The sequence below is a fragment of the Manis javanica genome, chromosome 3 (assembly GCF_040802235.1).
Source record: "Manis javanica isolate MJ-LG chromosome 3, MJ_LKY, whole genome shotgun sequence".
Lineage (NCBI taxonomy): Eukaryota > Metazoa > Chordata > Mammalia > Pholidota > Manidae > Manis > Manis javanica.
In genome coordinates this window covers 127614440-127640643 of record NC_133158.1, presented here as the reverse complement: position 1 = coordinate 127640643, position 26204 = coordinate 127614440, and the positions used below count along the sequence as shown (strand labels likewise).

Genomic DNA, 26204 nt, shown 5'->3' with positions numbered 1-26204 from the left:
CAAAAATAACCCCAAATAAGACCTAAAATATAATTTTCTTTATTTATTGAGGTATGATTGACTTACACTATTATACTAGTACAGGTATACATTATGATTCAGCATTCACATACATTAAGAAATGGTCACCACAATGAGTCTGTATACCACCTATAACCTTACAAAGCTGATAAAATGTTACGACTATATTCCCCATGCTGTACATCGTATCTCCATGACTTATTTATTTTATAACTAGAAGTTCGTTCTTAATCCCCTTTACTCACGTTGCCCTGCAGTCCACCTCCCCTCTAGCAACCACCAACCTGTTCTCTGTACCTATGAATCTGGGTTTTGTTTTGTTGTGTTTGTTTGTTAGATTCCACATATAAGTGAATTCATGCACTATTTTTCTTTCTGTGTCTGACTTATTTCACTTAGCATAATACCCTCGAGGTCCATTCATGTTGTTTCAAATTTCAAATGGCAAGATTTCATTCCTTTTTATGGCTAAGTAATGCTCTATTTTATACATGTACTAGATCTTCTCAATCCATTCATTCATTGATGGACAAGTGTCTTTTTCAAATCTTGAGCTATTGTAAATAATGCTGCAATGCACATAAAGGTGCATATTTCTTTTCAAGCTTGTTGGGGGGGGGGGTGTTTGTTTTCTTCAGATAAATACCTAGTAGTAGAATTAGTAGATCATATGGTAGTCCTGTTTTTAATTTTTGAGGAACCTCCATACTGTTTTCCAGCATGGCTACACAAATTTATACACTCATCAATAGAGCACAAGGGTTTCCTTTTCTTCACATCCTCACCAACACATGTTGTTCCTTGTCTTTTTAATAATAGCCATTCTGAAAAATGCAAGGTGATATCTAACTGTGGTTTTGATTTGTATTTCCCTGGTGATTGGTGAAGTCAAACATCTTTTCATGGCTTCATAAAGAAGCCATCTTTATATCTTCTTTAGGAATGTCTATTCCAATCCTCTCCTCGTTTCTAAACAGGATGGTTTCTTTTTTTGCTATTGAGTTGCATGAGTTAACCCCTTATTGGACATACGATTTGCAAATATGTTAGTATCCTATTTAGTAGGTTGCCTTTTTGTTTTATTAATGGTTTCCTTCACTGCATAGAAGATTTCATTCGTCTTGAATTATTGAGAAGTGTTTTTGGCCTAATGCAATCTATCCCAGAGATTGTTCCATGTGCATTTGAGAAGAATGTGTATTCTGCAGTTTTTAAATGGAATATTCTATATATATCCGTTAATTCCATCCAGTCTAATGTGTCATTTAAGATCAATGTTACCTTATTATCTTCTGTCTGTATAATCTATCCACTGATGTAAACAGGGTTTTTTGTAAGATATGTCTCTGTCTAGCCTACCATTCTTGAAGTGGTCCTTTTATCCTTTCATGTGGACAGCAGTTCATCTAGTTTTCAAATATTTTTCAGAAGGAAATGATCTATATGTACATAGTTGGAGATTAGGTGTGTCCATGGGAAGAGGTGAATTCAGGATCTTCCTACCCCCTCCACAGAATCACCTCCCAAAATATAATTTGAAACACACAGAAGGTGTAGATCACTGGAGTAGAAAGCAAATAAAGAGGACAAAGGAAAGAACTGATTTAAATATAAAGGGAAAGTAATATATATTACACAAAATAAAGGGAACCAAGTCTCTGGTTAACCCAGATCTATTTTTTCTTGATTTGAATTAATTCAAACTAACTGAGGGTTAGGATTTCTGATGCAGTAACTGATGAACACAGATCACACAGGATTTGTAAATAATAGGACAGGTGTTGACAGCCCAAAATGATGGTTGAATGAAACATAAGGGAAAAAATTCAAGTTTCTCGCATCTCTAAATATTGAAATGGATGAATGTTTCTTTCTCTGAATGAGCATGGTTAGATCATCTGAGAATTTATTTCACAGATAGAAACATTACCCTGTTTTCTCAGTCAGCATTACACTAGCGAGAAGCTCTTATATAGAACTAATTCTGTTTTTTTAATCTCAAGGCACGAGTCTTAATTATTCCCATAAATTACTATTTTTAAGAAGTATCATTCAGTTGTGCATGGCACACTGAGCTAGAAGCAGGAAAGAGTTACTGGGCAGCTGACCTGTCAGTAAGGAAACAGGAAAGGCTTCGGCTCTGAGTCTTTAGACTTTATCTGGCAAACTCCTTAGATTCTGTTTTTATCAGAGAGGCATGGCAACATATAGAGGGAAATATTTATGCTACAATGCTGATGTTAAAATTTCAGAGGAAAAAAACCATATACAGTTCAATTATAGGCATGCAAAGTACATAAATGTGAAAAAAACTAGAATAAAGGAAATTGTTAACAGATGGGTTGAATTAGGGATTACATGCTTTTATTTCTTTCAATTAATTTACTAAACTTTTTTGATGGTGTCATATATACTTAAAAATTTTTTTTAATTCAACGTTTCTCCCCATGCACAGGGAATATGTTCCAAGAACCAGTGGATGCCAGAAACCACAGATAGGACTGAGCCCTATAAATACTATGTTTTCTTCCTATACACACATACTTATGATAAAGTTTAATTCATAAAATAGGCTGAGTAAGAGATCAGCAACCACAATAATAAAATAGAACTATAGCAATATAGTATAATAAAAGTTATATGAATGTGGTCTCTCTCAGGAATATCTTACAGTACTGTACTCACTCTGCTTCTGATGATATGAGATAAGATGCCTGTGTGATGAGATGAAGTGAGGCGGATGACATAGACATTGTGATGTAATGTTAGACTACTACTGAATTCGGAGAATATGTCGGAAGGAAATCATCTGCTTCTAGACTGCGACTGGCTGTGGGTAACTGAAACCGAGGAAAACAAAACCACAGATAAGGGAGGCCTACTGTATGCGTAAAAGATATTTCAGACGTAAGGTCATTTAGACTGATGGAGACTATTAATGGCTTATAAAAAAATACCAGTATATGACTTGAATTCTCCCAAAAGGGCTCATATTTAGAGACAGATAAAACTAACAAGTACATGTTTCCAATTATCTAATGACACAGTCTTGAATTTCCACTTTTGTTCATATTGTCTATAATAAAAATTAGCCCATAGAGTTACAGTTCTTTTGCTTTTTTTCCTCTCACTGTGAGGCTAGATAGGCAAGACAAACTGGTAGACGTATAATTTCTTTCTATATAGAGATATTAAGGAAACTAAAATTAATAAAACAATAGAGAAAAATATGCTAAATTTCACAGTACATCTAGAGAGTAAGACAGTAGCAAAGCTTCCTTCATAGGCTCTCTACCTATAGATTTCCATAGATAGGAACAGATCTGAATGACAGGGCAGGTGTGCCGGTCACCAACAGAGAGCTGAGCAGCTGTGCTTAATCATGTTCATCTCTTTATTTATCTACTGGCTTGGATGCTTGCTGTGTTTGTGCTTATTTGGGGTATGTGTTAAAAACCTTATTGATTTATATAAAGTAAGTTTTTTTAAGGCAGTAAAAATATTGTATATTGTAAGAAGCAATAAAATATGATTTCTGAGTGTGCTATTATGATTTCATAAGTGTTTTTCTGGATAACCTTTCAGACAATAACTTATTTATAAGGGAAAGACTCAATTGTTATTATGTCAGTCATAACATGAAAAAAGGAGTCAGAGAAAAGTAAGATATAATGTAGGGAAATTGAAGACATGAGAGAGAGAAAATGAATCTAGGAGGAAGTTAAATTCATACATGAATGTAAAGTTCTCATTTAGGGTAAAGACAGAGGAAGATTATAAAACAGGGGAAAACTTTTTAAAACATTTAAAGACTTAGAACAGTAATATATAATACTAGCTTCTACAGAATAAAAGTTTGAGAACAGAGGACCAAGAAATAAAGTTTGGGGACTTCCCATGGTGAGAGGCTGGAGCAGACAGAGGAGCGAGAAGAGAGACGCGTAAGAGAGACGGAGCCCCTCCTGGTCTGTGAAAGGACGGCTGAGGGGAGTTGGGGAAGGGGCTGAGGAGCCAGTAGGACAGATATCACTGAGACATCAAGAAGCGAGGTGACTGAATTAAACCTAATTTAAAGGGCACCTTACTGCCGTTGAAAAAACTGGGCCTATTTCAATGGTAGAAGCAAAAAAGAGGGAGTGGGTGGTCAGAAATTGGATTTTGGCTGCCAAAAGAATATTATAAGATAGGTCAATGGTGACAAAGCACAGCAGTTAGTAATGAGCCTTTGTTTTCATTCAGACGGAGAAACTGGGTTTTTAGAATATAAGCACTAAGAAGAAGAAGAAAGTATAAACTTCCAATTACAAAGTAAATAAGATATGGGGATGCAGTGTACAGTATAGGGAATATAATTAATATTTGTAACAACTTCGTATGGTACTATATGGTAGCTAGATCTATTATGGGGCTCCCTTTATAACATATAAAGGTTGAATCACTATGTTATACACCTGAAACTAATATAAAATTGCATGTTACCTACACTTCAATAAAATTTAAAAAACAAATTAAGAAATTCAGCATGGTTGGAGCATAAGGTATGTGTCAGAAAATGATGTATGCAGGGAAGAAGCAGAGACATCTTCCTTAAATGATTAAAATCTTCCTGTGATCTCACTTATATGTAGAATCTAAAATAAAGCCAAGCTCATAGATAAGAGAACAAATTGATGGTTGTTGGAAGGGTGGGGCTGAGGGAATGAACAAACAAATGAAGGGGATTAAAAGGTACAATCTTCCAGTTATAAAATAAATAAGTCATGGGATGTAATGTACTTGCATGCTGACTGTAGTTATTAATACTCTAATTATAGGTATAAGAAAATAAATCTTAAAATTTCTCATTACAAGAAAAAAAAATTTCTAGCTAAGGATGGTGATGGATGTTAGCTAGACTTACTGTGGTAATAATTTTTCAATGTCTATAAATATCAAATCATTGTGTTGTATACCTGAAACTAATATAATGTTATATATCAATTATGCCTCAATTTTTAAAAATGGTAACAATGTAAGATTACATATAATTAGCTTAAGTGTAATAATGTGTATCAGTTTATCTTGTTGTACACTGTATATATATATGTGTGTATCAATGTATCTGTATCAATTTATCCTGTTGTACACCATATATATATATATATATACACATATACATACATATATACACACACATAAATATATGCACACACACATATAATACACAACTTTTTTGTCAAAATAAAAAGAGTAAGTGGGAAGACCCTGCAGCAATAGGGATCAGCAGAGTCATTTTTACATCCCTATCCTTATGCTAACTGATTGGGGTGCAGAAGGATGTGGTGGGGCCCCCTAGGGTCTTCTAAGAAGTGTTATAAAACAGGGATAATAGAATAAATAGGTTTCCCTTTGAGGGAGGAGTCAGACTACTTCCTGACAACAGATCAGGGAAAGCGATCTTTCTTGGAGGAATACCATAGTGACACTTTCCCCACTTGGTTCCTTCCCTCCGGGTCTTCTTTCTTAGTAAAGGAATGAACCCAGCAAAGGTCTCCTACCAGCACATAAAAACAGGAAGCTTTCCTTGGTGGTCCTCAAAAAGGAGAATGGTAGATTTTTGGTAAGGGACCACAGCAAATCATTGATTTTAAACATTTTTAAAAATACTTTCTCCTAAAGTAAAGAAAAATGAAGCAGTGTAAAACAGTAAAACACCTAACCTCTCTCAGGTTTAGGGCTCAGTGCAGGAGAGGTAACAGATAGTCCAAAGATGCATCTAGGGCTTTCTGCGCTGAGAGGACTCTGGCACAAGGAAACACATTGTACTTTCCTTCAGAGAGTGACACAGAGTGATATTTCCTGACTGTCTGTTGAATTTATTTCATCTTAATGTAGCATCTCTCAGTATTTGGTTTCACATTTGTTTATAATCATGTAGTCAACTGTGCATTACTACAAAAAGGAATCTGAGGTTAAAAAAGAAGCAACATTTTCTTCACCGAGACATAAATTCCTGAATAAATCACTCTTCCCTGAAATATAAAATTTGAATAACAATTTTTCTTTTAACATTTTGTAAAAGCTTGTCATAATTATCTCTCAAACAGCTAAACAAAACAGTGTTCTGTTTACAGGTCAAATCATTTTAATGAACCGAGCAGAACAGCAGGAATGTCACTAATCACTGTCCTTTCATCTCCAGTCCTCTTTGGATGGGTCAAAGTAAAAAATAATAAATCAAATTAGTCCCCAAAAATCTTATCAAAGAAAATCAATCAAATGCAATAGCCAAAATGGTATTATAGAATCCAAGTTTACATTTTTATTAAATTTTACATAAAGCTATTCAAATCCAGACTTGCTGCACTACCTAACTTCCAAATTATACAAACACTATTGCGTGTAAGAGAGTGTTTGCACCAGATGGGCAGCGTAAAAGAGCCATATTCCCTATGACAACTGGTCCTATGAATTCTTAAATGAATGCAAATAGGGATTCACTTTGCTGTATCTGTGGTCCAAAACCCCTCCCATATAAACCCCATAGATTTAAATGTTCTTGCAATCAATTCATCTAGCAGATGAGAATAAAGCATTTCACCATTTCTCAGAGTTTTCTCCTTCTCTCCCACACTTTTTTGGTCTATTATTGATAGTCAAGGATTTTCCTTCTTTAATAGACCACATTTAATTCTAATGCTCATTGTAGTAAAGATTCTCTTGCAGCAAGGCTGTTAAAAGGGGGTAGAGTGAGCATCAGGCAATGTTTGCTTCATTCCCTGTGAGCATCAAACTTTCATTCTGCTAAATGAGTTGTCATTAGCAGGCAGTTTTTCCCTCCAGCCTTCTGAAGTCACACAGAAAGAACTTTAACTGAAGTAGTGACTAAAACTGGAGGAGCCCTGGTTGAGTTTGGAGGCTTAGAGATCCCTTTTTCCCAGACCCCCCATCCAAGGACACTGAATAGTCCGTAAGAAGGGAGGGTAGTTGGCTTGAGACTGATGACCTAAAATTACCTTGGAAATCTGGCATGGTATTTCTGCTCTAGCATGAATATTCTCATCTCTTAGCCAGCATTACTGGCAGGCATCTCACGCATTGCCAAGTATGTACAGCAATGGGAATGATTGAGAAGTGAGAGTGACTTGCAGAAATAAATTAGTAATGGTTCCCTTTATTCAGTTTAGAATTTCTGTGGGACATTATAGCCTCAGCTTTCTTGGTCTTCCTTTGTAGTTTTACTAGGTGATTTCAATACTTTCCCCAAATTCAGACCTTATCATAGTAATGGATTTTTCAACCCTCAAACACCTGTCACTGCCTTTCTTTTACAAAATGATACATCTTCATGTGCCCTATATTACATATTCTCAGGCCAAACTTTGTATTTTTATGATCTTTTGCTTTTCTGTAGAACTCCTAAATTTGAACTAAATGAAGAGTCATACTTATGAAGCAATTGAACTTTTGCAGAGAAAAAAGAACATCGTTTAATTGATTCAAAAAACATCGATTGGCTCCTTATGAGAGTAGTTACTTCCAGCCTGAAATCCCTCACTATTTAGAGACTCACAAAGCTAGTAATAGAAATTTCAAGTTACTTTAAATATTTCAAAAATTAAAACAGTAGTCACATATTTTTCCCATAATAATACTGTATGGGCTAACTAAAATGTCAAGTTTCTTTGTGGCTGGAGTTAAAGCATACCTTTGGTGCTCCCAAGGTGATCCCAGCGATTTCGTGATTCCTCTACTCCATGGATACATTATCATACATAATATATCCTGATACACTCTATGTTATAACTAAAGGTATATCTTTCCATATCCTCCACCAATGTTGAGTTCTTCACTACAGCTATCTGAATAAATTCGCACACATCCACCAGTTATCTAAACTTCCTGGCATAGCATAGTCAGAATTATAACACTTCCTTTGTACATAGATGACTTTGCAAACACACCAAGTGTGTAACTCGTTACAAAATTCCTCAGCTGGTTAGTGAAGAGCAAAGAGCAGCAGTGCTGCCAGGAGAGGAGGCGCCGGGCAGGCAGCCACCCAGCCAGCCCCCAGCCAGCTTCCCAACACTCAATGCAAATACAAACTTGGGCAAAATGTCACTAGGTCACGTACCTCTGTGAATGTTTACCTCAGACTGGTGATAAGCTGCTCTTGGCATTTACATTTTTTAAAAAGAGAAAAGTGAGGAAATGAATTATACTAAATAAACATACCTTGCTGAACAAAATATTTCAACAAAATATAAAGTTCATGGATGGGATTGAGAATAACAAAGGGGTCTTGGAGATGGAAAGCATGAGGTTCAGTGTTAATCTGTTCTTCAAGATCATTTTTATCTTTAATTTTTGTTCTTAATAAAATGGAAAAAAATACAAAAACCTACAGAGATAAATATAACAGCCTACATGTAAACCCTCCCTGGGTGAATAAATGTTCCCATTTTGTCTTTTTTGTTTAATTTATTTTTTAAAAGAAACAAAGCTCCTTAGTTAACACTGAAGCTCTCTTTGATCTCTTCCCCAGTGCTGATCCCACATTCCCTTCCCCGAGTCAACTACCACCACGATTTTGAGCCATATCACTCTAATCCATGTCTTAGTGCTTTTATTAAATACACGTTTCTCCATAGATAGTGCATGTTATTATTTTTGTGAATTTTTAAATGTATGCATATTATCCTACTCTGGACAACCCTTGACACCCTATTTTTTAAAATTCAACATGGTTTTTTAAATCATTTAGATTTAATTTTCTTTTACTATTGAATAGTTTTCTATTATATAACTGTCCCACAACTATTTATCTCAATGGGCATTAAGGTTATTGCCTATTTTTTGTGATTACAAACATTACTACACTGCCCAAAGTTATGTATGTTTCCTAGCACACATGTATAGGAGGCAAGACTCTTAGGTAAAATATAACAAGCTGAAGGCTTTTAAATGGTGCTAGGGGAGGGTCTACAGGGCTTAGGCTGTAAGAGGAGCTCACATGTAAGAGGAGACATACATGGGGGAGGAACAACAGGCTCCCCTTTGGGTGTTAGCAGAACACTTTGTTGATGAACAGGAAGCTAACACATTTTAAGTGGCATCTTTACAAAATCTGTTTTAAACAATGATAAGAAAAATACTACATTTAATTTCTGGTTGCAGAAATATACTACTTTATTGAAAGAAAACTCTTCAAAGCAGGTAAAGTGATCACAGAAAAAAATGAGTTTCTGCTAAGAGAATGTTCTCATACCTGGATCCTACCTTTCGGGTCTTGTCTGAACTCTGCCTCTCTAGCATCAATTCTCCAGCATATCCCTCCACTCTAGCCAAACCTCTCAACTTACCACACTATAAATAAGATCTCTATTTTACCTCTTCCTTGATTTTGCTCCTGCTGCACTGTCTTGCCAATGGGTTTCAGCCCAGGCAAGTCCACTATGGACTCAATGTGACCAAAGAAAATGACAGTAAAATGTTTCTTTGGGGTGAAAGGGATATACCCAACTTTATTTCCCGGTGGCAGGTCAGTCACTAAAATCCCATTCACTCAGAGTGAGTCTGCATGCAGCAAGCTGGTCTCTGCCTCTGGGCCCCTCTGTCCGCACAGCCATCCTCTGGGCCTCTTTCCTCGGCACTGCCACCACTCCAGCCTCTGCTCTGCTGCAGCCTTGCAGCCCTGCCACTGTGTTGCCCCAAACAGTGAGCAGAGCTCCTTATATAGAGTCAGTAGCAACGTATTGCCCACACATGTGCAGTGAGCTAGCCAACCAGGGCCAGGTGAGAATCCTGGCCACAGGAACTCTCATTTTATCCACATGCACCCAGCCTGGAAAAACCCTGCTCTGGTTCATGGTGCTTTTTCCTTCCTCTCGATTCCTATAATACTTAGTCTGAGCATCTCACTCATACTTAATCACTGACATCCTGTTGTAAGTGACATGTGTTTTGATAAATTGCAAATCTAGGTCTTTAAGATCTCAGCCAAGCAATCAATTTTCAGATTCTGCTGCATCCAAGTTTCAAGCTTTCTGTAACAATGACAGAAGAATCTAGATACAGTTGGCCTAGTCTCTTAAAGTTGGAACTTAGTTTTCAAGGTTTAGTGAGTCATAACAATAATATACATATGAATGAGATTATTATAATAACAATATCCAGCATACGAACTGTTCACTATGAGTCAGGGTCTGTACTAAACACTTGGTATGTATTATCTCATCTAATCCTTAAAACATGTCTGAAGAAATGAAAGGCACAAAGAGATTAAATGAGTTGATTAAGGCCACACAGTTGGCAGGCAGCTAACTAAAGCTTCAAACCCAGGTCTTTCTCATTCTAGAGCCTGAACACATTAAACTGCCTTCTTGTTAATAACTAGAGAAATATGTTCCTTTTATCTAAAAGATGCTAATAAAAACTACCCTGTCCATGGAAAGAAGGAAAGACAGTATGGAAGGGTGTAAAGAGTGCCAAATCTGGACCCATTTCAATATGAATTCAGTTCCCACATCTATTATTTATTAGGAATGTGGCAAGTTACTGTTTACGATCCTAGTTTCTGTAAGATAGAATGTTCCCTGGGATTCTTGCTGTTGATGCACAGATGTTACTCAGTCTCTGGATTTTCTTATTCCCTGTTGCAAAGCCTTTGATGCATGTCTCTGTTTGCTTTTGTGCATTTATTCATAATACCATTCATCAGGCACCTAGGGGATGTGCCAGGGCCTATTCCAGATGCAGGGACACAATGGTGAAATTTACATAATAGCCCTGGTCTTATGGAACTTAGATTCCAATGGAGAAAGAGAGATGATAAACAAAATAAATACTTAAATAAAAATATAAGGCTAGAGAAATTCTATATAAAGAGCTAAAAGAGGATGATAGCAGTTTAGTGACTATTTTACATTGGGAAATTAAAGAAGGCTTCTCTGAGAGAGAAGTTTAAGATGCTAAATGAGTCACAAGAAGGATCCAGACTTCCAAATATTGAAAGAAAGAAGGTGCCAGGCAGACAGAAGAACTAGTGCAAAGAATTCAGGTTCTCTCCGTACTAGACAATGAGCTTCACCCAGAAACATTTTGTTTTCTGATTGCTTCCTGGTGGTGTATTTTAATGTGTTACTGTATTCCTTGTGTATTAATAATCCATTGCTACAATGATGGTGTGCAATAAACCATATAGTTTCTCTGCTTAAAATCCTTTAGTGACTTCTCTCATTGGACCTGGAATAAAATCCAAACTGTAAAGTAAAAACTCCATGAAGAAAAGAAGCACATACATCTGGATTGCCTGATATGAAGTAAATGCTTGTAGTGATAGAATAGCAAAAAGGGAATGTGTGTATAAACTGAAGGTTTCTGTGGCCAGGATTCTCACCTGGCCTTGGTCGGCTAGCTCACTACACATATGTAGGCAATACATTGTTATTGACTCTACAGAAAGAGCTCCGCCCAGTGCTCTGGGCTACTGCGCCGGTGCACAGCTGTAGGAGAGCAGAGGCTGGAATGGTGGCAGCACCGAGGACAAAGACTGGATGGCTGTGCAGGCAGAGAGGCCCAGAGGTAGAGACCAGTTTGCTGCATGCAAACTCACTCTGAGTTGATGGGATTCTGGTGACTGACCTGCCACAGTGGAAATAAAGTTGGGTATAACTCTTTCACCCCAAGAACATTCTCCTGTCATTTCCTCAATCTCACTGAATCCACAGTGAACTTGCCCAGGGCTGAAACCCAGGGACAAGACAGAATGCATGAATGAAACAGGGCCCTGCATCCCAGCCTGTCATTCCCCTCAAGGGATTACAACTCTGTTTCTCCTTTTTATTTTAAACCGCTCTTTTATACTAGCCCTTTGCATTTAGAACATGCACTTTTTCCTACCTTAAGAATAAAATTAACTAACAGTAACAACAACAAAAAAATCCTTACCTTCAATTCCTTTAGCTGCCAACCTATTATTGCATAAATGACACAACTTCACTTGTCATTCACACTTGGAATAGGGCTTCTGACCACCAGAGAATAAAATTTGGAAGTTTCCCATACATACATAAATGCCAAAGTCAAAGGACATTTTTTTTCCTTACCTTGCTAAACTACTGGACTTCCTTTGTTGCTGTCAATCTTATTTTCCTATAACTATTCCATTCAGCATTGCTTCTGATCAAAGAACTCACTCCACAGCAAAGAAGTGTGGCAATGGGCCTGTGCTCTTATTAGGGTCTCCACCATCCTAAGCAGCTGGCCTGACAGAGTTTTGAAATGGCCTTTTGAAGACTAAAGTACAGTGCTAGCTAGGTGGCAATTCCTTGGGGAATTGCGTCAAGGTTGGGGCTAGGATGAAGTTCTCCAGAAGGATGTATGTGATTTGAATTAGCATCCAGTATATGGTGCTGTTTTGTCAATAGCCAAGATCCAGGGGTCCAGAAATCAAGTGGAAATGGGAATGGCACCACTCACTATTACCCCTAGCAAACTTTCTGCTTCCCATTCTTTGTAACATTCTATGTTGCTGGCTTAGAGATTTTAAGTCAGAGGAAGGAATGCTTCCCCCAGGTGACACAACAATAATGCCATTGAATTGGAAATTAAGAGTGGCTCCTTGTGCCTCTGAATCAATGGGCAAAGTGGGCATGCGCACTTAAACATACAGTGAGGGATTCGAAGAAGGAAAGCAAAGGCAAGGGATTTAAAGACAAAGAAGGGAGTTAACACTGCAGTTTGGGTGACTGATTCCAACTTCCAAAGGGAAACTGGACCACTACTCCATAACAGAGGGAAGGAAGAGTACATCTGGAATAAAGGAGATCTCTCAAGGAGTCTTTTAGTGTCACCATGCTCTGTGATTAAGATCAACGGAAACTGCAACAACCCAGTCCAGACAGGACTTAACGGCCCAGACCCTGCAGGAGTGACGATGCGGATCACCCTGCCAGGTGAAGAATTGTGACCAGCTGAGAAGCCTGATGAAGGCAAAAGGAATATGGAGTGGGTAGTAGAAGGTAGTTACAAAAGCAGCTGAGACCGTGTGACCAGCTACAGCAATGAGGACTACAATTGTCACAAGTACTTACTCTTCATTATCTTGGGAAGATGTTTGTGTGTATATATGCATATATTAAGCAGTCTTTATTTTCTTCCCTCTCTTATTCCCTTATCATGTAACATAAGATGTATTGACTTTCTACCAGTATTTTGGTATTATTAATTTTACATTGTAGTGTTTAAGTTATGGGATATCAGAAGAGTAAACCACTCAGGGACTTAACCTCTTCTGGAGACGGGATCAGTGCAGTTTCAGTTGTACGCAGGATAGTTGTATCACATTAGGTGGAATTATAACCCTGTTATTGTCCTTATTTGGAGATTAAGTATGGTTTGAAGAGATGTGTATGGGTGCCAAACTGACCAGGGTTTTACGCATGCTGGTGAATTTTATGTGTCAATTTCACTGAGCTATGGGATACCTGGTAAAACATTATTTCTGACTGTGTCTGTGAAGGTGTTTCCAGAAAAGATTAGCATTTGAATCAGAGGACTGAGTAAAGAAATTCACCCTCATCAATGTGGGCAGGCATCTTCCAATCCACAGAGGGTCTGAATAGAACAAAAAGGCAGAGGAAGGGCTAATTTGTCCTTTTTGCACGACTTGGGACATCCTTCTCTTGCACTTAGACACTGGCATTCCTGCTTCTCAAGCCTACAGACTCAAGCCGGTATTCACCCCATCAGCCCCCAAATTCTCAGGCCTTTGAAACTGGACTTACATAGTTGACTCCCCTGATCCTCAGGTCTTTGAACTCAGACTAAATGACACCACCAGCTTTTCTGGTTTTCCAGGTGGCGGAAGGCAGATGGTGGACTTCTTGGCCTCCAGAATGCTGTGAGCAAGTTTCTATAAAAAATCTCTCTACATAAATCTATATATCCTATTGGTTTTTTTCCTCTGGAAAATCCTGAAACACTCCTCCTTCCTAAGCTTCCGATTTTCTTTCTATTTCTCCAGTCACCACTTAGTTTTCCCCATGGGCTGTATGCTCCTCATTCTCCCACCCTAAATAGTTCTTTTCATCCCATTCTTTTTTACTTTATGCACAATCCCTACAGAAATAAAGCCAAACTCATGGCAATTAATACCTATGTGACAATGATACTCAATATCATCACTCTAGATATCTCCCAAGCACCACAGACCTTCATAATAATGGCCATTATTTACTGATTGCTTATTATAATGCAGGAGTTGAACTTAGAACTTTGCAAACATTCTTTGATTTATTCCTGTAAACTTTTGAATTATATTTATTATTATTTATATCTTATAAAGGAAGAAACAAAGACTTACGCAGCAGGTTAAGTGAATTGCCCACGGCAAGACAAATAGTAGCAAATCTGGGATTTAAATCCAAGTTGCCTGACCCCAGAGGCCATGATTTTAAACACTGTATTATATTACATTATATGATACATGAAACACTATATTTATTATATATTAAACATTATATTCATATTGAAGAGTTATTTAAATTAATTATTTTCAAGCATCTTAATTACAAATTATGTTGGATATAATTCATGAGGATCCAAACTGAATTTCATGTATTAAACATGAAGCAGTTATTTTCTATTTAGGAAATATACTTTCTGCCTAGAAAACCTTATGCTTTATTGTTCCATTTGTTTAAAATTGCTTATCTGTACTTATCTTCATGAAACTTCTCTTGGAAGAAGAACCTTCAGGCTAAAACAAAACACATTAAAGCACAGAGTGTATTTGCTTTGATCAATAGTTCCATAATAGTTCACGGCTAAAATTTCCAGCCTGTTTTTCTTGTTGTGTTCATTTTTGTTTTATTTTGTTTGTGGTTAATGCTCTACTGGGCTCTTTACACCAGGAAATAGTAGATAGCTAGTTTATTAACACTTTTCTTTATTTTCTGTGTCTAAGGGACTAGATGACACATGGAGAAGAGATGCTTAGCCAGAGTATTAGACAAATGGATCAGACTTTCAAATTTCTAAAGGCCAGAGGCAAAAAGTTAAAACAGATGATGGTTAAAGACAGGGGTCTATAATCAGAATTTGTGTTCTGCACCTACATTGCAACTTGGCCATGGTAACAATCATTTAAACAAGCCTCATATTTCTCATACACAAAATCTTGAGATTTGTGTGGGTGGCAGAAAGATCTGCTGTGGGTAGGACAGTGCCTTACATACAGCAAATATTCAACCAAAATTGGATAAGTTACTTATGTTTTCTTCATGCCCACCTGTTCCACATGCCTGATGACAATATCACATGCCAGACATTCGTGGTTGTAGTCCACAGCATCACCACGCATCCCACCAGCCATGCCAGACTAGCAAGACAAAGATCATTACATGTTTCTAGCCCCACCTTAAAATAGAAGGCGTGCTAGTGAGCCATGGCTATTTAATGAAAGGAACATGACCTAGAATTTCAACACACTTGGCTAAGTGCTACAACATCTACCGGTTTGTGTGGAATAGAGAGAAATTGTATTTAACTCTACCTTGTATCAGTCTTATATCTGACTGCATCAAAGTATCTGAATACATAAATAGTATGAAGATTGAAAGGCAAACCCAGGGGAACATAGGAGAGTATTTTGTATTTAGACATAAAATATTTAATGCTTTGAGGAAACTGGATGAGACACATCAGATCTTATCTTGCTGTTTTAAAGGGTGCTTTGGTAAACTACAATGTGGAAATGATCAGATTAGAGGAGGTGCCTTACCACTTTGAGACTCTAATTTAGTGAGGTGGAGTCACATGGCAATTCTAACTCACCTACAAGAATAATGTATCACACTGTATTTACTACATATGGGGCTTTTTTGTATGTACTAGAAGTTGATCTTTACAAAAATACTGATGGATAAAGAAGCTGTCATTTACCTATCAACATTTTGTATACTCTAAAAACTGTTACTTTTGGAAGATTGGTGTAACTTCTCTGATTCTGTACTTAGTATGCCACAAATAGCACCCAGACCAAAACTGCCTCATTTAAGAGAATATGACTTTCTCCCAGGGCATATTTATGCTCTAATAAAATCCTAATTTACAGATCCATGTATTTACTGTATAACAGTAATGCCAATGTGAGGTGGTGCAAATCCTACTGCTGCATATTATGGAGAGTCAGAACCTATCCATCCTTAGTGCTTATGCTCTATGGCCCCAGAGCACCTTTAGTCATGATCTGCAATATTATAATGTGGTCTTCTAGCAAGTGCATGCAAAATGGGAAAGAAAGGCATAAAGAGAAGAAAAGGTAACTGTTGACTCAGGAAAAAATCATCTCACATTCTTCCCTTTCTCCTTTGTGCCATCCTTTCCCATTTTGTACATATTTTTCCCCAGAGGCCCTCATGCTGTTATAGCTCCTCTCCTAGACCTGACCCTCATTTAGCTGAAATATAAGATGCCCCTGAGTAAACATCACTGATGTTACACACAATTCTGTAAAAACAACTGACTAGGGACCATTTGGCAGAATTATTAAAGGTGCTCTCAGCAGTATGTTTGCTGTTGTGCCACTGGAGCCCACAGACTCATCTCTCTCGTGTGTGACATGCCCTCTTGAATACAACCACAGCTTTGCCCGTCTCCTCACAACCATCTGTTCATTCGGTGCTTCTCTGACCTTGACCTGGACCTTACATATCAGTGAAGCTACCTTGCACCCCTGATTGTATCCATGCTTCATGGCCACCTGCACAGAATCGTGAAGAGAACTCAGTGTTCTTTCACACATTTTGAGCAAAACACTCAACTTTGTATGTGGAAAAAAATCATGCAAATCTTACTCAAATCTAATAGATGCAAATCTTTCTCAATCTAATAAACCTTTACTTGAAAGAAAAAGTGAATTCATCCAAATGCATATTTATTTATTTTAAAACCATTTAATGCATATGTAAAAATTACTTTCTCCCCACACATACTCCAGTAAATGCCATCTGTGATTAATATTATCGATATCATATGGAGTTTACATTTACTAATCTACTTTTTTATACAGAATCTGGCAAAGACCTATCCTGAAAAGATCTAAAGTGCTTCTTCTGTAGAATAATCATATTTACATAAATAAAAAGAAAACATCAGAATGATGTTTTTCCCCCTACTTGAAGACTCACTTTTCATATAATTGTATGTGACTGTCTCCTTTTAGGGGTCATTGAAATTCTAAAAGACTTCAGCTGATCACACACACACACACACACACACACAAATGTATTATAGTTCAATTAAAAGATGTTAAAATTTAATACAGTGTGGTTTTTGTTCCTTTATTTCCCGCTGTGTGATAAGATACTGATGCATAACCTTGTGTGTTTTGTAAGTTTACTGCTCCTGATAGTGTTCCTGCTGTCACTCCGCTATGTCACTATTTACTGTGGAAGTGTGGAAGTCCATGCAGGAGGAACTCCTCAGCGGGGAGGTGCTACTCTCACACTGGCTTCTAGGACAGGTACTCTCTGGGCATCATTTCCGATTCCTTGATGGTGTCCTCATGGCCTCTGCTTTTGGGAGAGCAATTCTGGCTCATCACCCAGAGAACCCACCCACCTTAATTAATAAAACTAGCACACATATAGCACTTTTATTTACAAATGTCTTTCACATACATTATGTGAAATCTGTCCCAAACCCTATGAGGTAGATATTTAAAAAATTAAAAATCTCTTACATTATGGCCAAGAAAATGAACTCAAGAGAGTGATTCAGTTTATACAAAAAGAAAGTTTATATAAAACTTCATGTCGATAGCACATTAGTGGTGGAGATAGGATTGGAAGCCAGGTATTCAGACTTAAGGACACATCATCTTGCCAAGGCCCTGCCCCTCTTTAGAGTAGTGACCTATTCCAGCCTGCAGTGTCACTGTGGTATCATGTGTACTCATGTATCACTATATATGCGCACACCTACTGTGAAGTAGGAGGGCAGCAGGTCTTTCATGTAGAGAGAAGCAAACATACACACATCATTTGGACAGAAGGAAAGAAATGATTGCCCCTTGAATGGGCACAATGTACACATGCATAAACACCATATAAAACTCTAGCACAGGATTCATTTTCTAAATGCAGTTTTCTTACAGATTGTTATTTGTACTACTATGAAATGTTCTTCTTGAATTTTGACCACAGGACAAGCACAGTCCATTATGCAAGTTAATGTTAAGGAACCACTATCCATAAGTCTAGATCCCTCTCTACACACCACCTTTCCATTAGCTGTGTCAGTCACACTGAAGAATGTACTGAATGGAAATGATTTAAATACAACCAGAAAAAAGAGAAAACTATTTGTTTCTCGGATTGTCAGATTATTTTCATTGTTCCCTTGGAGGAAAAGGAGAAATAGTGTTTGTTCAACAGTTTCTAATACAAAGAGAACTTCAGCACGTGCTATCTGGTGCAATCTTCTTAACTACCAATAAATAAAAGTTAGTTTTTCTTTTTTATCCTTGTTTCCTGTAACCCTGTTTCAGATGAAGTTCCCTGAGACTCACTGAATGCTTTCCCAGATTTCTCATAGATGCTACAGTCAGAATCCCAACATGGGCATCAGCTCTCGAGCCAAGGCAACTTCCCTCTCACCACACTTCCTGGCAGTGGCATGTCCGAGGGGGCACGAGGGTGAGGGCTGGACCGCGGAACCGGGGTAGGCAGGCTGACTCTTGCAAATCTAGATCCAAGGTGGAAACTAGATTCCCAAGTTCTCACGTTCAATGTTAAGCTTCCTTTGTCCATCCCAGCCTTGTCATACAACAAGGGGAAATGGATACTGGAGAAGAATAAATGAAAGGGAGATGCCGAGTTCTCAAAGCAGGCTCTCGGCCAGACCATTTAATATCTGGAATGAAAGCACAGGAGTGGTGGTGCAGAGGGCTAGCTAAGGGGGCTTTAGTTGCCACAGTAATCTTTATCACTTCCTTTCCTCAATAAAGATACAATCGAAGGAGAAAATTTGCTCTGTATGCAAACACAGCTTCAATACAACACCCCCACCCCCAGCCATACTCTTTCTGCAATCTTTTAGCCACATTATCACCCCTGAACTTCTTCATATAGATATTTTGAGACCGTCATGACTTGTTCTTTATTATCACAGCTAATTATTCTTCACTTCCTAAGGAAGAGTCCTATCCCACCCTAGAATATGTATATAATGTATATACCTCCTACAATATGATCTTTGGCCAGTTATAAGACAGTGTGAGGTAGAGATTCTGTTCTCACTTATGGGCAAAAGAAAGTTTATACAAAAATTAGACCTAGAAGTTGATGCAGGAAGATGGGACAAAGGTAGAAGAGAACTGGAGAAGTCCTGGAGTATTAACAGAAAGCATCCCTAATAAAATTCAAGCACTGCTGTACAAGGTAAGTTTCCAGGGAGAAAAAATTTACTAGGAAAAATAAATCTTTTTTGGATAGGGGGAGTAAAATAATGGCCTCATTATAGTGACAATTTGGGACCAAAATGAAATCAGAAGTGGAAAGAGCTAATAGGCCTTCATACACTACAAAGCCTAAATTAACTTTCAGTTTTGGAGAACGTGCACTAGCAGATGCCAGGTTCAACAGAAATGCCTCTGGCGATGGCAGAAACAGTAAGAAAAGCAACCTGCAGCTCAGAAGGAAACTGCCAGGTCATTAAACAAAGCACCAGCACATTAAAAAACCAATGTCTGTCCACTGGGACATAGTAGTAACTTTCCACATTCCACATGCAATGTTCCTTCATGAGATACACAGAGCTGCTACAAGCTATGCCTCTGCTCTGGGGCCTAGAACTACAAACAAAATAAAAAATAAAAGAGAATTTGTATAGCAATTGAAGCTACCTAAGCAAAATTTAAGCAGGCTAAACTTTATTTACCTGCCCTAATATGATTTCTCCCACACTTCAAGGAATACAGCATGCATATGTGAAAAAGAATTTCATTCTGATAAGAAAACAACGTATTTTGTAAAATTGTTAAGTGGTCATGAATAGGACCCAAGTGTTTCATTCATTCATTTATGCTTTCAAATATTTAATAAGCCCCTAGCCCTGGGCTAGACACTGGGGAATACAAAGAGAAATGCATCTGATTTTTCCAATGATTGATCTCACTATAGTCTATGTTGATCGAATCTGACTCAGAATTTGCATTTGATTTGCAGCCCTAGATTCTGATCAATCAGAGAGGGAACTTGGAAAGTGCTGAGAAGAGCATCATAGCAGCTGCTATTGCAGGACTAAGAATGGTCAGCTTGGAGATCCTGTGGGTGCTCACTCTCTTCAAACACTTAAAGAGCTGACTGGTCAAGCAGACGACAGATGTATGTTGTGGGGTTCCAGAGGACAGAACCACCGAAGTTACAGCAAAAGATATTTTGATCTAATAAAATAAAGAGCACAGTGGGCTGCCTTAGCAAAGTGCGAGCTTCCTGACTCTGGAAATATCCAAAGAGAGGCTGAATACCCAGTTAGCATGACCCTAATAGGGATTTCAGCTTCTGTATAAAGTTAGATTAAATGTATTAATCTGAGGTAGTGAAAAGAGTGGTGCTGGAAAAATCAATCTTATTGATTCTTTTTATATTGAAAAGCCCTAAGATTAGCATTTTAAAATTAAAATTGTAATACTTATATTGGGAGTTTTGTTAAATGATAAGGTTATGAAAAGGTGCAAGCAATAAATATCACCCCCACAAGGCCTCCCCAAGCCCCGGCTGTTCCCCCTTTGGTGATTAGGGGGGTGTAATTTAGTTCCTGAAGCTCCTGGTAGAGCCTGTGTCTCCAAAATTTGTTTTAAAATCTTTTTTCCTACTTGTGCCACTAGATTCACTCTGAACAAATAGCAAGAATAACAATGGTGAATCCCAAGTGCACGCCTGGGCCTCCTTATATATTAAGTACCACATGGTCACTGTGTGTCTTTAGACAGAAATAGCTCGTTACGATTGATTGGTTGTGAAATACATGGTTTGAGTACCTTATGCCCAAATATGCATTATTTGTATGAATGTTACCTATTTTAATTGAATGTCTGTCAGCCTGTAGCTATTTTGGTCCTCAGTATTACAAGGCACCTTTCTGAAGGCTATCAAATTGCTTTCCAAATCTGTTGAAACAGCAGTTGTTACAGGATTAACTGGATCAACAGAGTCTAGAGAATCTGAAGTTGAATCAGAATCAGATTCCTCTGCTAGACAATCTTTATCCTCTTTGGGATCATCCAAAAAAATCTTTAATACTCCTGCTTCTCCTTCTACAAGAGATAATTCTTTAACACTAAGGCCTTTTTGTTGTTGTTTTTTGACATTTTAGTTTCTTCCTATAATTGAATAAATTAAAAGTACAGTAGAAACACATAAAAGTGGGTGTTAAGGTGGGAACAATATCTATCATATATTAGTGTAGTTTAAGAACTATTATATTTGGGTAATGTGGTGCTAAGGGTAAGAACAGACAAGTCAAAAACAGAAGCATGTAGAAAAATTTGGAACATGATAAAAGAGGTCCCCTGATAAGTGGTATTGGGAAAACTGGCTAACTATTTGGAGGAAATACATTCCTAATTTTTATCATGTATTTCATCAAGATTAAAGAATTATTTACAAAAAAATAAGCTATACTGATAGTAGGAGAAAATAGCTTTATTTTAAATGACATCAAGGTGGAGAAAGTCTTTCTAGGCATGATACCAAAAGACTGAAATTCAATAACCTAAAAATTAGCACATCTATAAAACAACAAAGGAAATAGTCAAATGCAAAAATAAACTTGGAAAAGTATTTTCAACATATATGATATGAATATATTAATAGTTCTTCGCGTAAATATGAAAAAGAGAATAAAAGTATCTCCCCAGAACAGCCTTGGGACATGAAAAAGTGTAACTGTGGGGGGAAAATCCCAGGTCAAAATACCTTTGAAACAGAAATGATCAAAAGGAGAAATGAAGTGGGAGAAACCCTTTTATTTCTTACAAGCAGTCCACCTCTGCTCCCCCATGTCTCTCCTGACACAGCTGCAGAAGAAGAGTCCCCCACCTAACCTCTCAGGTCCAGATAAGCCCTGCTAGCCCTTGTTAATATGGAGATGGACTACTTCTCTCCACCCTTTGGAAACACTTATTGCATGGAAATGCACTAAAGCCAGGCGAGAGAGTCTGGAAATTTTACAATTTTATCCACAAGAAGTAACCAGTAAAGAAGAAATAAAAAATGGCCAGTAAGCATTTTAAATGGTCAGGGCTCCTAATAATCAAAAAACCAAAAATTATAATGATAAGGAAGTACACTATGTACCTACTATTAGAGTAGAGGAAACAAAAATAATACCTAATGTCCAAGATGTGAAGAAACAGGAGCTTTCATACTCTGTTGGTGGAAGTACAAATTCTTAAAACATTAATTATTCAAAAAGTTAAATGTTTTAAAATATGTCTGGCGTGAAGACTGCAAAATATACTGAATCAATTAACATCTGCATATCTTTTAACAGAAAAATTTTCTTTCTAGAAATTTATCCTAAGGAAAACAATCAGACATATATGAAAGCATTAAAATGAAATAGCATCCATTAAGGATTAAAATCTAAGTATACATTATTTTCTTGGAGAGACATGTGATTTCCTGTTTTAAAGGATACTGTAATATATTTGTTTCTACATTAGTTTATCTGTTCACAAGGAGTTTCTTCCTTAGGTGAGATTAGTCGTCCTACCCTAACCTCTCTTTACAGATGTCTCATTCGCCACACAGAAATCCCAGATGTTCCCCCTTTCATTTGTCATCGAGGATATCTGTCTATCAATGTGTCATCTGTCAACCTATCTAAAGTAGCCTAATCTGGAATTAATGGTGCAGTTAGTGTGCTAACCAGCGCCCACCCAGGGCCACAGCCATCAGATGGAGGGCCGACAGAATGGGCTTAGAGTCTGGAACAACCAACCAGTCCGACCACATGTGCAAATACAGGAGGAACACTTCTACTACTGTGTCTGCCATCATTTTGGACTGTTTGAAGGTCGTGTTAACAACACAGCTCCATTCCCCTCCCTAAATAACCAGTAATCAGAGCCTTCCAGATGAGTTGTTTCAGTTCCTTATATTGAGACACCATCCCTGAAGATTTTTAAGTTAAATACCAGTCCCTTAATGCTTTACTTTCAGATATGACTCTTAGCCAAGAATTATATTCAGCTATTGTTCACAGAGGAACCTAGAGAATTTGAGGAAAGTTTAAGTGGAGAAAGGTGATGAAAAGCTATTCACTTTTCTACAGTATCCATGGAACCTCTAGTGGCTAGGATCTACATTACTGACTGGCACCCTTCCTTCGCCTCTAACTCCTGCTTTACCACACCTGAATTACCTGTATCCTGGTATCGGGAACTTGCGTACCTTCAGTGCTTTGACCTATTCTCAATCTTCTCTTTTATCACCTTTACCAAATCCCCAAGCCCTTAATCCCCCTGTGCATTCTCTGGTGAGAGAATGCCGTTTCCTAGTGCTGCCCTGCTTGCTGGCCAAAGAATGTTCCCTTCTGCACCCTATCACTTTGGGAAGTCTTTGGGAAAGCCATGCTTGAGGGTAAGGAGACACTTAAGATATACAATAATCTCAAGCAAACTGCCGTTGATAATGCCATGGGAAAATCAAGTGTGAGGAAAAAAGGAAACTTCTGGGATGTCTTCTTTAAAAAAGGGTCCAGATAAAAGAAACAAGTGAGGCACAAATACATATGAATTCTAAAGCTCAGCAGCTGGGGCTCCCTTCCTACGACCCCATCCAGTTGAAATTCTCTTTCTCTGAGTTTCTCTTGTTCTGAAATCCTTATTCTACTGCTGCTCTAGGACAGAATTCTTGTCACATTCATCAGGTAAGCCCAGCACCTGCACAGAGCCTGGCATGCAATATGTGCTCAACAGTGTTTCATGAATGAAATTAATGTGAATATATAATCAAAGTTTCCTCCCAAGTTTGGGATCTTCATGAGAGGATAATGATCAAATTTTATAATGATAGTTAATTATAAAATTCATACATCAAGTAAAGAGGTCAGTTGTATCTAGAACCCAGCTTCTTTTCCCTGCAGCTGAAAGGATACATATCAGAGCAAGACCTATATGCCTAAATTTACATTAGAACCTACAAGCGGTCTCACATGTCATAAAAGATATATATTGTATCTAGCAAGAGATGATAATTTAACAAGAGACAATTTACAGATATGTACATGACACAGACATAAAACATTTGTATTTTATATATGTTCCAAGTTTTGAAAGGGGATGGTTGGAATGATTAGGAAAGATGATAACTGGCAAGCTGGATTGACAGTCCACACTGTGTACCACTCTGGGCCCTGCTCCTTGGCTGTTTTCCACCACAAATAGTTATCTGGCAACCTTGTAAGATCTTAATAAAAATAACTCATAAGATTTAGTCTCATCAGAAAGACCATCAGTATGAATGATCACAAATGTTTTGAAAGGGTCACAAACAAAGTCAGCACTTAGGCTACACTTTAAAAAAAAAATTGCCTTATCTCTTTCATTTCCAAAGAAAACACCAGAAGGATATTGTCACAACTCTGGCAATCTCACTCCATCCCCCAAAATCTGTTAATACCACATTGTAAAGTGTGTGCCGTTGTCAGAAGCCCAATAAAATCCCACAGCATTTTTTTTTATTTCTTTCCTTTTCCAGAGGAGTAACTTCTTTCTAATCTTGTTAGACACATTTCCTTGCTTTCTAACCTAGTTCATACCAGATGTATTTTTACCTGTCACTACATGAGTTTTCATGACCCAAGGACTTTGAAAGGACATAATTATACTATTTATATAAATAATTACACTCAACAGATTGTGTAAAGCACCTCACAGTTCACAAACCCATTTATATGTAGTTGTCATTTTAAACTTAAAATCACCCAGTCACTTGTTTGGGTAGATTATGGTGTTTTTTCCCACTTTAAGGAGAAAAATCGAGGTTTAGAGAAGTTATAGTAAATTCTCAAGGTTAACAGTACATATCTGGTAAAGTAATTCTTGAAAACCATATGTCTTCCTCTAAGTCTATGATCACCTGTACCTATAAATGGGCTGCACAGCTGGGAAAAAGAGAGAGAGCTGTTAACCGGCACCCCTAGCATGGAGGCCCAGAGGACAAATGATTTACTAAACTCCGTGTATCCTCATACCAAGAACTCCATTAGGTACCTCTTGTTACTCTACTTTTCCCACTAGAAAATGGCCCTTCTCAGATAAGACCAGTTACATAATTTTCAGGGGCCAATGCCCTGTTCTAACATTCTTCCTATGCAAAATTGAAGAGGAGATACAAAATGTTCTTCTGAGACTTTATCATTAACTCTTCAGGTGTCCCTCTTAATTTTTGGATACTTGTTTCCCCAGGCCCTCATCATCCAACCTGATCTACTTGATCCACCTCATCTGGGAAGAAGTCTACACAGTTGCCTTTGTCTTCTCTCTGGTGACATTTAAAGAGCAAGTGAAGGAGTTCGCACTAAGACGTTAATGAGGGTGATGTGATGAAGGGGTTTCTCTTCCTATGGCAAAGGTATTTCTTTTGTGAATCTCTAATGGAGTCACTGTGCATATCAGGGACAAGCTTCGAGGGGAAAGAGGGCAATATTTGGCAATAGTCTTGCCCTGGTAGCCATAAGCCTCAACCGTAAATATCAGCCTGGATATTTTTACATCTGCAACCCTCAGTTTATATAAATAATGTATCTGTTTTGCTTTTAAAATAAAGAATTATATTAAAAAAATGTTTTGACTACTAAACTGAAATACTGTCTTATTGAGAATAATAAACTGTCATTCAAAAATAACTACTTTTACTTTCAACATACTGTAAGAGAAAACTGTAAAAGGCAGAATAAAGGGCTGAATTCTGTGGAAGTTCCCATGTGAATCTTCCAAGGGAATAGAATGGCCCCTTCCTTTGAACCATTTTAACCCCCCGATTACATTAACTTTCAGAAAAAGCACAAAGGAAATATGACTTCAGAGAGTTCCTGAAACTAGCATATTCCTTGGAACTCTAATACCACATGGCTGACAGCAAATGTCACTGTTAACCTTTTGTTATGTTTCTGAACCAGTGTCCAGCACA

General features: G+C 37.6%; 1 long non-coding RNA gene across 1 annotated transcript in view; it reads left to right on the top strand.

Moving 5' to 3' along the window:
• Positions 1-25739, top strand: part of LOC140848201 (uncharacterized) — a 63965-nt gene extending 38226 nt beyond the window's left edge. The window contains exon 3 of the long non-coding RNA XR_012128762.1: positions 25481-25739. This is a non-coding gene — a long non-coding RNA (uncharacterized lncRNA). The remainder of the gene's footprint in view (positions 1-25480) is intronic.
• The last annotated feature ends 465 nt before the right edge of the window (positions 25740-26204 follow it).